This window comes from Xiphophorus couchianus, chromosome 5 (assembly GCF_001444195.1).
Source record: "Xiphophorus couchianus chromosome 5, X_couchianus-1.0, whole genome shotgun sequence".
NCBI classification, from domain to species: Eukaryota; Metazoa; Chordata; class Actinopteri; order Cyprinodontiformes; family Poeciliidae; genus Xiphophorus; species Xiphophorus couchianus.
Window position 1 is genome coordinate 26720624 of NC_040232.1, and position 18738 is coordinate 26739361.

Consider the following 18738-nt stretch of genomic DNA (forward strand, 5'->3'; position numbering starts at 1 on the left):
TGGGGAGACACAGAACAGATGCACATCTTTTACTCTGCATTAGTTTGTGAGCCTGTGTCAGGGAATAATTTTAGATTTACGTTTAGCTATGATGCAAGATAAAATCACCTAAATTACCTTTTTATCCAGCCTCGGGCAAATAAATATTGTTCTTGGTTTTTGATGTGTCCTTCTGCTGTCTTCACTGGTTATATTTACAGTAAATTGGATGTTTACAATGCTTGTAAAAAATACACACTTTGATTTAAAAAGTGGGAAGGAGTTTAGTCAAACCTAAGATGAGCTGCTATGAAAATTGATCTTTACTCAGGCTACAATAAGACTTTGCTAAGTTAAGGCTGCCTTAGTTTCCCTAGAGCATTTGTTGCATAGTTACAAATATATTGAGATGTATAGAAACATGCAGCTTATATTAATTGATTCATTTTGGTCAAGCACAAAGCTGCTAAGTCTGAAGTGTAGACTTTACCAGAATGCAACAGTACAGTCCAAGCATATGGCATGGCGAAGTGAGTTAGTTTTCATGAGTGCAAACAGAGTGTCTGGAAAGCATAGTGTGATATTAAGACACATGATTATCGGATTAATACTATAACATTTGCAGGTGACCTTTATTCATACAGCCATATTAAACAGAAATGAATTCACATAGCTGAATTTTAAAGGGGCAGGGTTGTATAAAATCAACTTTTGGAGCTGTACATCATCGTGTAATGTTATTCAACTCATTCAAAATATACCTGCATTGTTGCTTTGATTCTTTCATGCATGTTTGAGAAATCCTTTAGTCTCCCGTGGCAACCATTCAGATACGGAAGATGCTTTGGGGGACCGAGAACTGCTGCTCAGCTCCTTCAGACTAGCCAGCAGCAATTAGCAAACACCGAGTGGAACTGTGCATCACCTGAGCTCATTATATGAGCTTCTTCCCAGTGCAACACTAGTAGAAACATTGTTAAAGGGTTAATAGCGGAGCGATGTTGAGATGACTTCCTGAAGGCAGAGTTTCAGAATGAGCAGGAGTTTTTAAAGGGACAGAGTCCCAATTTCAAGGCATTAAATTACAAAGTCAAATTTCTTTAAAGTCATATTTGACATATACTGAATTTTTATAACAACTGAAGGTAACATAGTTATTTGATTGTGCTATAAAATGCCAGTATGACTTGAAAACACATAATACTGCCCCTTTAAAATTGTTTAACCTCAGATTAAAACCATACACCATAGATTCAACATTGGTTATATTCTTTAAACAAACATTCCAAAATGTAGAAATGTTCTTGTAAATTTGAAAGTACCCACCCATATCCAGAATATATAAAACAGTATCAAGTTATGTGTACTTTTTTTTTTTTTTATCCCTGGCATACTTTTAGTCAGGCACAAATGACGAAGGTATTTCTATTCTCTTTTCTTTTTCCCAAGCTTAGATTCAGCGACATCAGAGCAGCCGATGACGGCCAGCCAGTTGCTGATGTGGCTACAAACATAACTTAATAAGATCATCGTGCCCCCCTTCCCCCAAACATCAGCTGAGCTCAGTCCAGACCAACTTCAACTCCTATCAGTGAAACGAGTGGAAATTGGCCGGAGTCCGTAATCACTTATTTTAAGCTCAATGTGCTTCCCCCCCGTAATTGCATTTGGGCGCTACTGGCTACTCTTGAAATATTAGGGTTTGAATGAGCTGCTGCAGATCGCATCGATTCGCTCCCGGCCTGGTCGGTTCAGTCAGAGGGCTTCTCTTCACGGGCCGATGGGGAGCGGGGGGGGGCTCCTATGCTTATCCATAGGATAAGCATGCTCGTTAGTTACACTGTAGAGGAGTCTGTGAAAGAGATCGAGCCGTAATGAGAGCAGATTGAGAACCTATTCTTTGGAAATGTAATTTTCCCCCAGTGATCCCTTGGAGCATATGGAGTTGGAGCTGAATTCTGTGAGACGGCTTTTCTTTCTCCTCCTGTTGTTTTCTTCAGCCATCATTCTGACTCTCTTTGGTCTCCTTTGCTTTTTATTTATTTAACAATGTGGTTAAAATAGTCTAAAAAGGAGGTGTTACTCTTCTTCTTTTATTCGGTTAGTTTTGGCCTCGCCAGGACAACAATGCAGTAACTCCATATGAAAAAAAGTCAAATATCTTACTTTTTTCTTTTTCTGAAGCAGCGCCATTTGTTCTTGCACTCAACATTGTGCATCATGCAGGAATATGCAGTAGAGTATAATATATGGGAAAATACAGCGGAACATATTTAATCTTTAGCTACACAGCTCTCCCTGTAATTCTAGAAATCTATTACAGTAAGATGTTCTCGATTTTAGGACATATATGTAGTAGTATTGGTACTAGCAACATTACACAGCAATACGCACATCTGCATGACATCGCTTACATTTCAGAAACGAGGACTAAATGAGTACCAATTCCTCTTGTAATCACTGTTAGCATTAGAGACATTAGCATTAGAGATATTAGCATTAGAGATATTAGCATTAGAGATATTGGCATTAGAGATATTAGCATTAGAGATATTAGCATTAGAGATATTGGCATTAGAGATATTAGCATTAGAGATATTAGCATTAGAGATATTGGCATTAGAGATATTAGCATTAGAGATATAGGCATTAGAGATATTAGCATTAGCGATATTAGCATTAGAGATATTGGCATTAGAGATATTAGCATTAGAGATATTAGCATTAGAGATATTGGCATTAGAGATATTAGCATTAGAGATATTGGCATTAGAGATATTAGCGTTAGAGATATTAGCATTAGAGATATTAGCATTAGAGACATTAGCATTAGAGATATTAGCATTAGAGATATTAGCATTAGAGATATTAGCATTAGAGATATTAGCATTAGAGATATTGGCATTAGAGATATTAGCATTAGAGATATTAGCATTAGAGATATTAGCATTAGCGATATTAGCATTAGAGATATTGGCATTAGAGATATTAGCATTAGAGATATTGGCATTAGAGATATTGGCATTAGAGATATTGGCATTAGAGATATTAGCATTAGAGATATTGGCATTAGAGATATTAGCATTAGAGATATTGGCATTAGAGATATTAGCATTAGAGATATTAGCATTAGAGATATTGGCATTAGAGATATTGGCATTAGAGATGTTTCAACAACCTGAAATGATCAGTTGTGACGACAAGAGAATACATACTTAAAAAAGGCCGTTTGCTGAAAGAACAACAAACTCAGAGACGTAATTAATCTAAAACTCTACAAAAAATTTCTTACATTTTGCATTTAATTATTAATTCGTTTATCCAAAATAAGTCGACATGTATTTCTATTATTGTATAAAAAGGCTTACATGAAAAATCAACAGGATGTGCTTATGTTTTTTGTATCTGATTAATTGTCATAATAATTGATAGATTAATTGATAACTAAAATAATCGTTAGTTGCAGCCCGATAGCAGACTTTCTGTGATAACTTTTCCACCAAAGAGCAAAGCAACGTGTCAGCAGTCAGAAAATAGATTGGATTTCTCTACTTTCCGACTCGGCCGACCACTGACCTGGTCTGCTCTCGCATTGACTAGGCCAATTCCGATCCCGGGCAAACTAATCGGTGCAACTTCTTTTTTAATCCAAATGTATTTTTGTGAATGGGGTTGAACCCCAGGAACTGTGCGCAGATCCCAGGATTGGGGGTAGGGGGGAGAGGGAACTGAATGAGTTTAATCGTTCATACAGAAGTGCAGTGGCTCAGTTATTTGTCTCTGTGGCGGAGACTGACTCGAGCCGGTACCGGTCCCTGGCACTCCCAACAACAAGCGTCTCCCCTCCGCCACCCCCCAATTCAAAAGCTCTGATTGTTAAAGGGAAGCAACCATCACTGGAGCAGTGTTCTTTGCTTTGACACCATTGTTCAGATCCTCGTTTTTTGTTTTTTTTTTCTACTGTTCCCTCTCTCATCTTGCTTGCCCCCTCTCTGTGATCGTCGCTTGTCTTTCGGTTTTCTTCCAGACTCGTCTCAGAGACGAATGAACAAACTGAGAAGCGCGACAGCCGTACCGCCGGGCCTCCGTACGTATCGGGGGGGGTTCTTCGTGTTGGTGCGCCCCGGTGGAAGAGAGAGGGTGCTTCAGTGTGTGGCCCTGAGCTCAGGAGAGCACGTCATCCAGTCTTTACCATCTGGCAGGACAATCGTGGTGTGTGAGTTAGCAGCTGGGTCTGTTGCAGCGAGAGTCCGAGGGGAGGGGAGAGTGAGCAACCAAGAGAGCCTGTGCAGAGCTGATACTGCCCATATGTTGGGCAAGATGTCCTGGAGAGCTTCTCTTCTGAATGGAAAACAGAGCAACTTGAAATTGAAGAATCTGTGGAAAATCAACACGCTCTAATTTTTTATTTTCTCGCTCTCATACACACAGGCAAAAATGTCCATGTATTTGATTGGGATTTTACACAATTGAACACAAAGTGGTGCAAAGCTCCTACTACTGCTCGCATGGGAGTCGGTTGACAGACCAAACAAACATGGAGAAGCAGCATTCAGCTTCTATGCTCTGCAAATCTGGAGCAGAGCTCCAGAAAACCACACAAAGGTGCCGAAACATTGAGTTCCAGTACAAAAATGTAAAAACGCACAAAGAAAAGCCAAGCAGCATTTATGTTTGATCACTTATTTCAGTGTTTTGTTTTGTTTTTTGGTAACATTCAACTATCCTTTACGTCCATCATTAGAAACAAAGTCATTGATTTGATTCAAATGAGAGGTAATCCTCTCCCTTTGCTTCCTGTTGTCCTGGGCCTTTGAGACAAATGAAAAATATTTTCGTCTTCTAAAATGATCTTAAAAATTTAATTTCGTCTTTTCTTAAAATATTTCACTCATTATTTTGGTTGTTGTTTCAAAATAGAACTCTCCTGACAGCTGAAGTGCATATAAATGTTAAAAATGGAGCAGAATAAGTCAGCAAAACAGGGCAAAGAAGAAAACAAACCTCCACAGACAGTTATGTGATCAGAACTAAACATTTTGAAAACAAATTGTTCACAGACAACCGCCACTCAGTCTGACTAAGGTAGAGTAAAATCCATGTGCACAGAAAAATGCAGATGATACTTTAGTAGATCTCTGCACGTACACAACCACAGATGTTCCCGGCTTATGATTTGACAATAAATAGGAATGCATAATGCCGTCCTGCTTCTCTCCAGTAACTATTACACACTCCTCCTTCAAAACCTGGTAACAGATGGATGGATTTTATTTGGTAAGACATCTTCCCTGTAAAATGTAGCTTATTTCATGTAGTCCTGAAGGTTTTCTGTTTGTCTAAAACACACATCCAGATTATCCTCTCATTATTAGGGCTTTAAATAATTTGACAAATTGAGGTTTCCGCTTCGTTTGTAGTCAAATCACTTACAGCCTTGGTTTTTTTCAGTTGAATTTCCGTCCGTTTAAAGGAGCAGTCGCTGCGTATTTGATTTAACGTGAGAAACACTAAAAAGCCTATTCTTTTGACAAATTCAGCGTGAGCCTTGAGTTTAATGTCTGGCCACTAGTCCTTCACAGGTCTTGTGCGGTGAGTTTACTTCGATTACATGCGATCTCAGTCGCTTTGACTCGAATCTTTGTGACGACGCCAGCGGAGGAGCTGCGGTTCATTCAGTGCGCGCTTTTGCTTTTTGTGCTGCTGGTCATGGCAGACCGGTTTCCAAAGAAGAAGCCTGGAGCTAATTCCGAACCCTTTACATCAGCTTTGAATAAAAATATATGTCTGAGCTACATAGTATTATCTACTAATTACAGCCCGGGCGATTGCTGTATTTCTCAATACAAAGCTATTAGCGGTAGATAAAGGCTTGCCAACCTGAGTTAATTGTTCTGGAATCGTTCTGGCTCTGAAAACGGCTCTCCCAAACAAAAGGCGTTTTGCTGTGTGCAGATGGAGGTTTGCCTGCATTTAAAGAAAGCATTTCTTTCCCATTTAGGGAAAAAAAACTTCTGATATTTATGTATACTTATACCAAGCAAAAGCATAAGTATACATAAGTAGATTGTGCTGCTGGGTTGGAAAGTGCTGGTGGTGATTTTAGCAAAATAGAGGGAGAAAAGCAACACGCTGGGCTGCTGGGATGATACTGTTACAGCAAGAGCTCACCCATGAGTTTTTCTTTCAGTCATATTCTATATAAATAAATAGTCAAATTATGTGTTAACCAATTACATCTCAGAACACACACAGGTCAGACTCGAGGCGGCAACACAACGTGTCGTGAAACCTTGACTTTCACCATCAGGGGTCACTTCAGCCAATTAAAAGATACAGTTTAATTTCTTTTGGCGTAACACAAGCAAAAAACATCCAATCGCACAATGATGTACAACTTTCTGGTAGCGATTGTTAGTAGACGTATTACATTTCAGCTGTCAGAGACCCAAGCTCTGTTTTCCGGGAATTAATTTTCCAGCTGATTGGACTGTCATGGTCTTGCTAGCCCAGACATGATTTACAATTCTACTGACCATCAAGGAGAACGGTGATCATGAAAATTACAGGACGGCAAGGAAATTGCAGTACCGCACTACTCCAGTGTCGCAATTTCTTGTTTCTCTAACATCCTGTCATTTCTCGATTTAGCAGACGCTGTAAGGGAGCGAGTATCAGAATGACCCATTCTTTGTGCCGCGACTCAATCAAACGTCAGAGTTTCATCTCTCGGTTGAAGCCTTTGACGCAAACGTCCATCTGCCGCTCCGCTCCAGGACATTAATCATGTTGAAATGTGTGTTTGAATGTGTTTAGACCGCTCACGTCTCCCTGGGTGGGAAAAAAAAACTAACTCTCTGAGCATTACACCCCTGACATGGACTGGCAATGTCCTGCTGTCCTGTTGCCGAGCCGACTGCCAGTCAACTTTTCATGCTTCACCAACACGTCCAGTCACTGCTAAATCTTTTTTGACTAAACATTCAGTTTGCTACAGACACAAATATAACCCACTTTCTTTTGATTTCCAAACTGCTTGAACCCGACATCTAACATGAAAGTTTTATTTTGAACAGATCCACAATAAAGCTCAGTCAAAAACAGATGCTGAAACAACAGGTTTTGATGCTCAGTTCCATCATTTATTTTTAATATTTTGGCGCCGTCGTTCATACTGCTAATTAAACACAACCGCATTGAGACTTCTGTGAATGTTTTATGTCCCCAAAGCATTCCCGCGTGCCAATTATGATACATCTCTCCCATCAATATAAAAACTGGATAAAATGCAACATAACCGCAGACGCTTTGACATCAATCGTATTTGAATTAGTTTCACATATCATCACATTCCTAAAATAATGGCCTGAAGTCATTTTTAATGCCTAACTCACCGCCTCTTTTTTGCTATATGATAATTTCGGTAAAAATTTGTTTTTGTTTTTTTTAAATCACTTTTGGCAAAAAAAAAAAAAAAAGGCACGTTATGGTAGAGGCACTAATTGGATGTTTTTTTTCTTTTTGGGGGGGGTGAAAAGATCGGAATTGGGCCGTACAGACTGCGGTGAAAGAGTCGGATAAAGGTCACATCTGGGCAAAAAAAAGTGACTGTGGTTTGCATTTGACTGCTGTGTGAACGTAGCTTTATTGATAGAGGAGGACCAGTCGAAAAACTGCAGGCTCTACATGAATCTGCCTCCAGTTTCAACCTATCGCTTCTGGTTACAGGTTGTTTCTTCCAAAAATACGGTGATGCAGCAGAGTCAGAAACAGTTCCCCCTTTAATATTTTTCAAAACACACGAAATTGTTCAATCTGAACTCGGAGACCTGGAGATCCACCGATCAGACTCCCTCTACCCAGTTTCAAAACGCTTCTTTCTTTGGTTGTTTTTTCAGTCTGACCTTCTGATTTGTGTTTGCAGTCAAACAGTCCAAAAACACACGACCTGAAGAAGCGCTGCTTTATAACTTCTCAGCATTCAGACTCATCCCATGAAGTAAAGTCAACAGGTCATGATCATTCTCTGGCGGCTGGACACAGCTTCTGCTGTCGTCCTTATCTCTCCTTGTAAAATCCCTGGGGGACAAACATCCTGGATGCCAGTCGGGGTGTCAGAGACAGAGAGCGTCTTTTTTTCCACCCCGGAGCTTGTGGGTTGCTTCGGATTGGCCATGAATGCAGCAGCAGGGGGATGCTTGCCCTCAGGTGGGAGGCTTGGTATCAGGCCACATAGTGATGGATGTTTTTCCAGAGGACTGCTTCCCGCGCCTCTGTCTCCTCACAGTCCTTGTTGTTGTTCCAGATGCTTGGCTGTGCGTCCAGGGAGAGGAGGAAAAATGAGAAGATTGAGGCCCACTTTCTGCATACCACCTTCCTTCTGCTTGCGGATTTTTCTCCTTTGTTTTTACTCTGAGCAGACCAAATGGGCTGCTTGTGCTAGCATGCGGCGGTTCTTGTCAGCTACGTTGGACATAATGATGGGTTCGTCAAGAGGACAGTCTGCTGGTCTGTTTTTCCTGAAATATCAGCTAAAATATTGAAATAAAATCAAAATTTTATTTGAGGAGCTTCCTCTGAATGGCAGACGGTGAAAATAGAATTGTTTTAAATTTTAAATCATGAAAGAAATGCGTTTTTGTTCAGCTTAACAAGCCATACAAGGTTAGTTACTGAAATCAAGCAGATGCTTTAAAGCAACAGAATGTAACTTTTACAAAAATATGTTTTCCCCCATATTTATTAAATCTGTCACCATCTTGTGACAGTATAATATGAAAAATCTCTCTCCTGTAGCGCTACTATTGCGATCTGCGAAATAGCACAGCTCTCTGTCGAAAACAACCAATAGCCAGTAGGAGGGTCTTAATGTCGTCAGTCATCCTCAGGTACACGCTACTAAATTTGCTAATGGCATAAAATACAGCTTACGGTCACAGGAAAACCGCTTACCTGCCGTCATCTGTGGCTATGCTAACTAGCCTTAACATTCGTGGCAGGCTGTGTAGTGGAGCAAGAGGTAAGGTGTGAGCACAAGTGCACTAAGACCCTCCCCCTGGCTCTGATTGGCTGTTTCTGACAGAGCAATGTATTTCTGCAGTCAGCACTTGAAGAAGGCAGTTGCCTTTGTTAGTGTTATTTTTTTTTCATCAATTTTTTGTCTTATATTAAACTGTCACAACATAATAATTTTAACAAATATGTGCAAAAATATTTTTTTGTATATAAAAGTTACATTCTGCAGCTTTAATAGAACCTGTCTGGCAACGTGAAGGAGGCTAAAATATCAGAAAATGAGCACAAGAAGTGAAAAGTGAAACTTTTTAGGTAAGATGTGCAACCTGTTGCGTCTGCTGCAGAACCATCAGCAGCCAAGCCAGGAAGTTGGTAGTTTGATAATCGGGCGCTGGTTAGTTTCAAGACTTTTTTAAAGTTTCATCAAAATAGTTGTTTTTTTTTTCTCTTGCAAAAAAAAAACACTTGAAGGAGATAGTCTGGCTGTTAGTCTTCCAGTTCAGCCACATCTATACATCGCCGTGTGGATGGTGTCTTATAAATATATCACCTTATCTATCTGGAGAGCTTTTTGTTCTCACCTCTATTTGTACTGAGACTACAGCGAGTCGATTGTCCTGGATTTAATCAGTGTATTCAAACAGAAAGCCACACATTTCAAGGATTTTGTGCTTCTCCTTCTCCTGAAATACCAATAACATACATTCACATTTGTGGCTGTCACATTGCAAAATGTGAAAAAGCTCCCTGAGTTATATAAGCTTTTACATATTTTTTTCCAGGGTTTCATCATAAAATTCTGACCTTCCTGCCTCGTCTGGGGGCTAAGCCCCTCACCCCCTGCTCGTCCAGTGAGGAAAAAGTCCATGAGAAGCTCCATGAATAAATCAGATTTTTTATACAGAAACCTACAAAGTGGTGCGGGCAAACTCTCACGGGGATTCCTGCTCGCCTCAGCTGTGCTACGCTGAGATGTGCCAAATAATTGGCCCTTAGTTTTGTTTACAGCTCCCGCTTCCGTTTCTGTTTCCTTCTTTCATGAGTAGAAACTGGCGTAAAAACAGAAACTGAGGACGGTTCCCTCGCAGGTTCTGCGACGTCTAACTGCATCGCAACGGTGCGATGAGCGACACCAAATTACTGTGTCGCTCTGAGCCGAGCAGAGAGTAACGATTAATGAAATATGTCAGGGTTTGTTTTTTTTATTAGGTTCTGTTAGCAGCTGACTGATTCTCGGTTTGATCAAGGCAGCTGCTGCTATGTCGAGGGGAAGACCTCAATCGTTGATAAAAGATGCCGGCGACTGATTGCATTAAAGTCTACAGACGTAGTCTTGCTACAACGCCCAAAAGGGTGGGCTTTCACTTAAAGTAGGGGTGCCTCTTGAGAGCCAAAACTTGTGGAATTGACACCAACCAAGTCATCGTTTGTCATTATTGAAAATACACCAATTTGCACAGAGAATAAACTTTGGATATCCACTGACCTACAATTCAAAACCATTCCATTCAGTCATATTTAGTACAAACACAACTCAAACTATTACGAACGAAAGCAACCAATAGTACAATTCAAGTCAGATTCCGATCATGAACAGTCTATTAGCTGGAAATTGTCTGTCTGAAGTTGCACGTCTAAGCTAACTTTTACTGAATTGTCTTGAGATTTTATGTGACGTATCCTCAGTAGGTAGTGGCAAATTGTCAAATGGAAGAAAAGGAATGTGTGTTTTTCAAAAACATTCAATAATATAAATATGGAAATGTGTTCAGCCTCTCTGAATCAGTTGCCTGTTTTACATTGTGATTATTCATAAATCATGAGGGGCGACAGCTTTGAGTTTCCAAAAATATGTGCGGCATGATGTGAGAACTACTCATAATGTCTGTCATAAATTTTCCCCCCTTCGTTTTGTTGACCAAAGGAATGCTAGATTTTGAGATGGGATATCTGACCTTCTTAATTCCCTCATCAGAAATGACTTGGGATTTATTAATCCTTTTAAATGCTGCTATTGGCCGGTCAGACACGCCATATGTTTTCACTCCATCGCTTTCTCAGCGGGCCGACTTCTTCTCCCATTGCCACGTCTTTCCTTTAAAAATAAAAAATAAAAATACACATGGGTGACCATAAATCGCCTTAATCCTACAAAAAGACTGTAAGCTGAATCAGTTCCTGTCTGTGTTAACATTTATTTTCAGATTTTCTTTTGAATTTAGACTGGACAATTTTAAAATACATAAACCATTTCATTGTAGCTTTTCTGCAGGAAGCTGAACCTCAAACTTCATGTCGACTCTTAACCAATGACCCTGCTCATCCTGAAGGGACCTACAGCATGTGGTTTTTTCTTCGCCGCCAGTCTTTGTCATTCTAATTGCTGTATTGTCAGTTTGTATGCGTAATTGGTGGTAGAAAGAAAGTCCACATCGGCAGGCCAATGCTGCCAAACGACTTAAATGCGATCATTGAAGCATACTGTAGAAAGTCTTGTAAGATTTTACTTCCTTGGACATCTTGTCCTTCAACGATCATTGAGTGGAATAAAGAGCTATATGATGACATACATTAGTTTCATTTCTGTAGGCAAGCTGTTATAGAAGCGTTTGTCTTTTACACATGGATAAATTCAGAGTTAGGAGGTTTTATACATCTGTTTTATACTATGCCCTTGAAGCCAACCAGCTAAAGCCATTTAGCCTTATCACACTATGTTCAATGTCTTTATACTTAATGCATAATTGAGGTATAAATCAGTTAACAAGATTAATGTTATAGGCTCAGAAGAACCTAAATATCCTAGCTTTATGTCAACATTGTGCAAGTAAGGAGTACTCTCTAGAACAGTGGTTCTCAAATGGGGGTACGTGTACCCCTGGGGGTACGTGGAGGTACTGCAGGGGGTACGTGAAGCTTTTCAAAATATCTTTAAAAAATCAGTAGGCTCCTCATAATAAGTCTTGGGAAAAATTATTTTGTAAAAAGTTCAATAAAATATAAATGTGTGTTCATGCACTGAATTTTATATTCAGTATTTACAGGGTATTTACAGCACTGTACCTCTTTTTTTATTCCAAAAATGTTTTGACCGTGTCAGGGGGTACTTGACTAAAAATATATTTTTAAGGGGGTACATCACTGAAAAAAGTTTGAGAACCACTGCTCTAGAACATGGGGAAATTGAGTGAAATAATGGAGATTATTCCTTTCTGCGGCTCACGTTTCTCACTGTCAGCTGCTGAAAGGGCCCAACGACCCTTTGACCCGGAGCTGCGTCTCCAGTCTCTGAGCTTCCGATCGCCTATTACTTTATCCTCCCAGCTATAGAGCTTAATTAAAAAGGAAAGTAAAGGAGATACAGTGATAGTTACCCTCCAAAGAATGCAGTTCTGTACTTTGCAAACGTATTTCTATAAGAAATTTATTAGAGCTCAGTGAGTATCATGAAAATCAAAGCATTGGTTCCAAAAGACTCCAGGGAACAGGTTGAGTTCATCACCTGAATATGTGAACTGAGACAAGGCCATCCACCTAAACTGAGAGGCAAGAGAAAGAGAGCACTAAAAGAAAGGACCAAGAAAACTGTAGAAGTCCAGTTTGCAGTTTGCCACAAGCATTATAGAGAATCCTACCGATACCCAAGGTTGGCACCTCTACTCTACTCATGGTAATTGTACTTGTACACAGTTAGTCATTAATTTTATTTAATAATGCCAGATCAAGTCATGAGCTATTTCTGATGGTATGTGGTTGTTTGTCTACTTTCAGCTCCGTCTTTAGCTAGACGAGGTTCATAGTTGACGCATTGAGCGGGACCAGGAAGGCCGTCCTCACCCCTACATGTTTATCTCAAGCGGTGATGCAGCGCCTGGTCGCGCACCTCCGTATCTTTGTGACTCTGCGCGGCATCTTTCCATTAAACTGGACGACTTGGAAGGTGCTCTTTCAGAACAGGTTTGCCTACAAGAGCACCGGCCTTTACGTGATCCCTCCATAAGGGCTCATTTTTTTGGAGAATACTGCACCAGAGTACACACCAAGAATAACAGCCGCTCCGCTTCCTCAGCTCAATCTTTGAAAAGCGTGACTAGACTCAGCCTTTACCCTCCTGTGAGTAGCAGCAGGTGTAACTCTCTCACTCCTGGTACAAATGATGAAGGAACTAGTACGCAAAATAGCCCAAGCGCCTCAGGCCCTTCACCTGATACCCTGCAGAACTCCAGTCATTGCTGAATAAAAGGTTTTCACCTATTTTTGCTGTCAGGGGGAAAATACTACCCCTTACTATAGGACTGACCTTGGTAAGGAAATGCATAGATGGTAAAGAACATTTTCAAGTTTTTTTTTTTTTCCTTAGGAATGTTCTGTTGAATAATGTAGACATGTTCAAGTAGTTCTTCACCAACTATTAAACATATTTTGTTTGCATTAATGGTTGTTACACTGACTGCAGAGATCAATTGTTCCACAGAGTGATTGCTGTTATTAAATGAAAGCAATGGGGGAAAAATGACTCGTTTAAGTGTTTGTTATTGTCCACCCCACTCGCCAGGCTAAGTCCTTTGGGTAAGCTGAGCATAATGTATTCAAGTTGTTGAAAGATTCACATGACAGAATGTGGAAAATAATGCAAGAAGTCTTGGGAGACGCACCAAAACAATCAATCCAAGTGCTTTAATAACGGCTATTTTTCACTTTTTAACCTGCTGTCCTCCATTAGTGCTCGGCAGACGGTAAGCGAAACCTTGTGGTTTCGTTAAAGAAATATTTTGTTACCTAAAATGGCAATCTAATTCGCTCAGCTATTACCGAGGCAGGGGTCGACCGTTATGTCACTCCCCAACACGTGTATATGTAACTTATTCGGATTCGAGCGCACATTTAATCAATTACACGCTCTTACGAAAGTGACCTTTTGTGTGGCCAAGCACAACCTGTTCTCACCTGCTCAGCGCCAGGCCGAACCATTATAGACCGGTTAGGTATTCCTCGACGGGACGTTTCTCCGTCTTCGGTTTGTGTTTTATTGGTATTCCAGAAGTGGATGGCAGCACCACCGGGCTGACGAAAGAGAGCAACAAGATGATGGATGATGGAAATTTAAGAGGCCTCCTGGGCAGGCCACTGAAGGGTAGAAAAACAAGAGCTGTCTTATTTATTCCTCTTGTCAGGTTAGAGTAAGAGTCGCTGTGAGAACAGCTTGGTAAAAGTACCTCTTTGTTCACTTACGTGGATAATTTCAGGTGAATAATTTGTGGATTAGATTTTTTTTTTTTTTCCCTTTTTCCCCCTGGAGCTCATAAGGGTTTTGCTCAGAAGGATCCGTAACAAAATCATTATGTGGTTCAGACAGACACCGACACGAGCTCTGATGTTCTCCGACGTTCCTCCGCTTCGTCCCTGATGAGGAGAAAAAGGACCATCAAAGAACTCTTTAAAGTTTTCAGAAAGGTCTATTTAAACGCACGTTAAACAATCGATGCGGTCTGGTTGGCTGATTCCGCGGTCGTCCCAGAGTAAATGTCACTGATGCATTGAACACTGCGAACAGTCAGTTCTGTTTAATGAGCCTCTTTGAAATCACCAGCCCAGCTTTCCCTCCAGTGATTGGCAGGTAATGCTGGCTGCTCACAAACTCCTGAGAAAGATAGGGGAAAACACATCAGCAGCTTGTTGAGCTTTTTTTGTTTGTTTTTTTTTCTTTGTGTGTGCGTGTGCAGGCGTGTGTGTGTGTGTGTGGGTGTGCGTGTGTTTTTGAGTGATTAGTCACTAGTGACTCAGACATTGGGAGCATCAACTCCTTAGAGGAGAACATTTAAGGGAAGAATTATCCCGAGTTCCTCGATAGTATCGATCATAATTTTGTTTGGAGGTGTAAAGTATTATTATTAAGCTTGACCCCTCACAATGACAAGCTAGGTGCTAAAAAATATAATTTTCTGGTCAGACAAAATGCAGTTTGACCAAAGTGATGAGAAGAATGTCGATGAAAAGTCGATGTGAAGCTTTCACACGAGTATTTGCACATTTTTATGTGGAACCTGCTCCAAATTATTCACAAACATGTTTTTTTTTTTTGTTGAGCATATTTATAATAATCTGAAGAAAATTCAACTGGCTGGTATTTGCCAAGCAGGAGCGCCATTCATTATGTTTGGTGCTGATTAGCTGCACCCCCAAAAGTAGAGATAAGGAAAACCTTTACTGTTAGCTTCTGTGATGGAGCTAAGATTGTTTATACTCTTCTAATTAATGCACATAAGGGTATATTTGGTGTTTGAATGATTGAAATAGGCAGTTATAAGCATTTTTAGAGGGGGTTTCGAGTATTAGCAGGTTTTAGCTATTCATTAGCAGCTACCTATCAAGGCAGGTCTCTAATCCCCGCAAATACCAGCGCTTCATTGTACCTACCTGTAAGCAGGTGGTGGCAGCATCATTGTTTGGGCCTGTCTCTTCATCTGTGGTGTTGGTATTTTAGATATAGTTTGATATTTTTATCCTTACGCACCTTGAATCGACATTTGGACGTTTGAAACGCGGCTGGGTGTTCCGACAAACTCAAACTCACATCAGAACTGGTTTTAGGATGACTCCAACTTTCGCCATATTGAAATGTTATGGGCCTTGTTTAAAGTCTGTTCCAGGAAGTCAATCAGTTTAAATGACTTTACCAGTAGAAAAGTGGTAATTAATATCTGTTTCATTGCCAGTTTGTACATTAAAAAATCACCGGGAAAGGAAAAGTGTGGAGTGAGTCTACAGAGTTACAACAAAAGCAAGACAACTGCACTTTATGTTTTTGTTTTTACTTTATGCCCATGGCTTACAAAAAAGAAACTTTTTGTTATTTGTTGACAATATATGTGAAGTGAATAGACTGTAGAGTTAAAATGAAAAGTCGATTGTTCAAGATCTCCGATGTTAGTTTTTTGTGCAACAGTGAAAAATACCTCCACATCACAGTTCAGTTTTAATTTGTGGCGTAGCTACGCATCCAGCTCATCAAACGAAACAATACAGGAGTTTGGGTAAAGAAACAAACTGAGATTTTAGAAACACTTGTGGGAAAGTAAGCAAATAAGTTTCACAAAAGAAAAAATATTCCATTTTAAATTTGGCTAACCAAACCTAAACCTGCTTTTATTTTGAGGGCAGGCAGCCTAATGCGAAAAAAAAAGTGTTGTATTGTGTGTTCCCACATTTAAAAAAAAATCCCTGTTCCATGTAGATGATTGAGGTCTGGTTCACCCTTTCTGAAGGTTTTACTTTTTCATCTAGACATTATTAAATGCAGTCCTGTTTCATTAAAAATAAAGCCCCTGGGTGAGCACAGATGAGCAAGCTAGCCAACTTTAGTATTGTTAGCAGCTAACGGTTAGCCATTGTTTTAGCGTTTCGTTTTACCGACCATCCAAAATGGTCTCGCTTAGAGTTTAATAAGCGGTGGAAGCCTCTTCAACACTTTTCTAACTGTTTCCATCCAGCAAACACAAAAACTACTTCCTTTCTTACTTCAAAATAAGAGGTTGCATGCTAACAGAAAGTAGCATGCAGCCACTTTCTGAGACACGCTTGACTTTAGCAAGAACCCTTGTGACCTTGTGACCTGCTAAAAAGCAACATTACTCAGATAAAAACCCTCACTCCTTCCTCATTTTTATTCCGAGCAAGCACGTTAATAGAGCACCCTGAACTTTTTCTATAAACTGTCTCCTGTAAATGAGGCATGGAGGTGAAAACCGGCGTCTCTCCTCTGGGCTTTTCTCCAAATTTCAGTCTCCTTCTTAATAATCTGAATCAGCCTTCAGATATGACTCAGGGATTACATTTCATTCGACACGGTTTTAGACGTTATTCCATGTAAATGAGCTAATATCCTAGTGTAATATCCCATGCACTGTAGAATTAAATCCTTCCTCTGCTCGTGGACAGCAGCCTCTGAGCTTTCTGCTCCCATATCAGATAAGTGTCACCGTGCATTGGGCTGAAAATCCATACTTACAGGAGTTATTTTAGTGACACTGGGGCTTTTGTTTCTCTCTAATAACTATGCAGCTCTGACAAAAGACCAGTGTTCCAGTTGCTATTAGCATGCAGATTTCCCCGTGTAGTGCTACACCATATCTTGTCAGTACAGTGTGTACATTGTCTCGCAGCTGGAGGGGAGGGATGGGCATGCACTGGATGTCCTCTGCTGTGGGAGCTGCCCTAGATTGACCGATGGCTGTCAAAAGTGGATATTTCAGGAACGACTGTTTCCTTTTTAAAGTGCTGCAGAAAACCCTAAATATGCTGGGGGTGAGGGGGGGGGGTTGAGTTGGGAAAGAGGGAAATAATTTCTATTTAATAAAATTTACAAATAAATATCCGGCACTGTGTGACAGTCAGTGGGCTGAATACAAATGAGAACCACATTTTGCTGCAATTACAGGTCCCAGACTTTAGCCGTGTGTCTCTATCAGGTCGTGACTCTACAGGCCGAAAGTTTTGACATTCTTCTTTATAAAGTAACTCAGGATGAGTCATATTGGATCGAGAGTCCTCTTAGGTATCGACATTGAGTGGGCTCAATGAGTAACTTATGAATACCCTTTGACCTAAAACACTAACAAACTTTTCCGCTCCGTGACCGCCCAGTGTTTTTCTTTCCCACTTTCATCCACTATTCAATATTTATAACATTCGGGCAGCATAAATGCTGCTTCCTACCTTCTGATTTTAGTTGGCCGTGAGTTCTTAGGTTTTTATTTATTTTTTATTTTGCAGGGCTGCTGGACGAACCCATCGGTCCTTTTCTTTACAGAAACGTGTTTGTTTTGCGCTTGCTGTGCTAGCTTTTGGAGGACAGCAGCTTGATAAATTTGACAATCAGCCAATCAGAAACATGAGCATGGCAAACACCGTTTTAATGAGTTGTGTTAACTTATATTTTACCATGACCATCTTTGGAGGACAGCTCTAGTGAGAACTAAAGGACCTCAGTTTAGGTCCATCTGTTTTTAGGAGTAGCAGAGTAAAGAGGGGTGAAAACAAATGCATGCCACACTTTTGAGCTTTTTATTTGAGAAAAAACTGTCAAAACTACATATATTCTTACTTCTGCTCTATAATGTAATACCTTGAGCATTTCTATCACAAACCTATGTGCAAATTTGTGGTTTTAATTTGAGCGGATGTGTTAGTGGTGGGTAGAAAACCCAAAGGTTTTTCTCATGTAAGTGTATCACTACTTCAATATACTTTTACAAGTAAAAAGTAGAATTTACTCAAGTAGGAGTAAGAAAAGGTATTTGGTAAAAAGGTTGTTCAAGTACTGAGTAAATGATCAAAACATCAACCGTTTAATATTTTAAAGTCACATCATCAGACAGAACAAAATATTTGGAAACTATGCTTTTTTTAAGGACCAAATTGAAAATAATTCATAGAAATCACATAAATACAAAATAACAAAATCAGCCAAGAAACTTTTTTCATTCTAAATGAATTTCTTTCAACATAACAGTTTTGAAACTTGAACAAAACTGCAGGCGTGTGTCTGGTGAATTTTTGGTTAAAACAAATGTTACATTTTACACAAGTAAAAGTAGCGATACTTCATATTAATAATACTGAAATAAAAGCAAAAAGTACTCCTAAAAGTAAATTTCTTCCCAAAAAATTATCTAAATAAACATAACCCTGGTTGTAAATATGTTGCCTAGGCAACATACTGTAGCTACATGTCTGTCCAGCTGA

General features: G+C 39.9%; 1 protein-coding gene across 2 annotated transcripts in view; it reads left to right on the plus strand.

The window, feature by feature from the left end:
- Nucleotides 1-18738, plus strand: part of LOC114144876 (myelin basic protein) — a 73240-nt gene that overhangs the window by 53871 nt on the left and 631 nt on the right. The window lies entirely within an intron of this gene.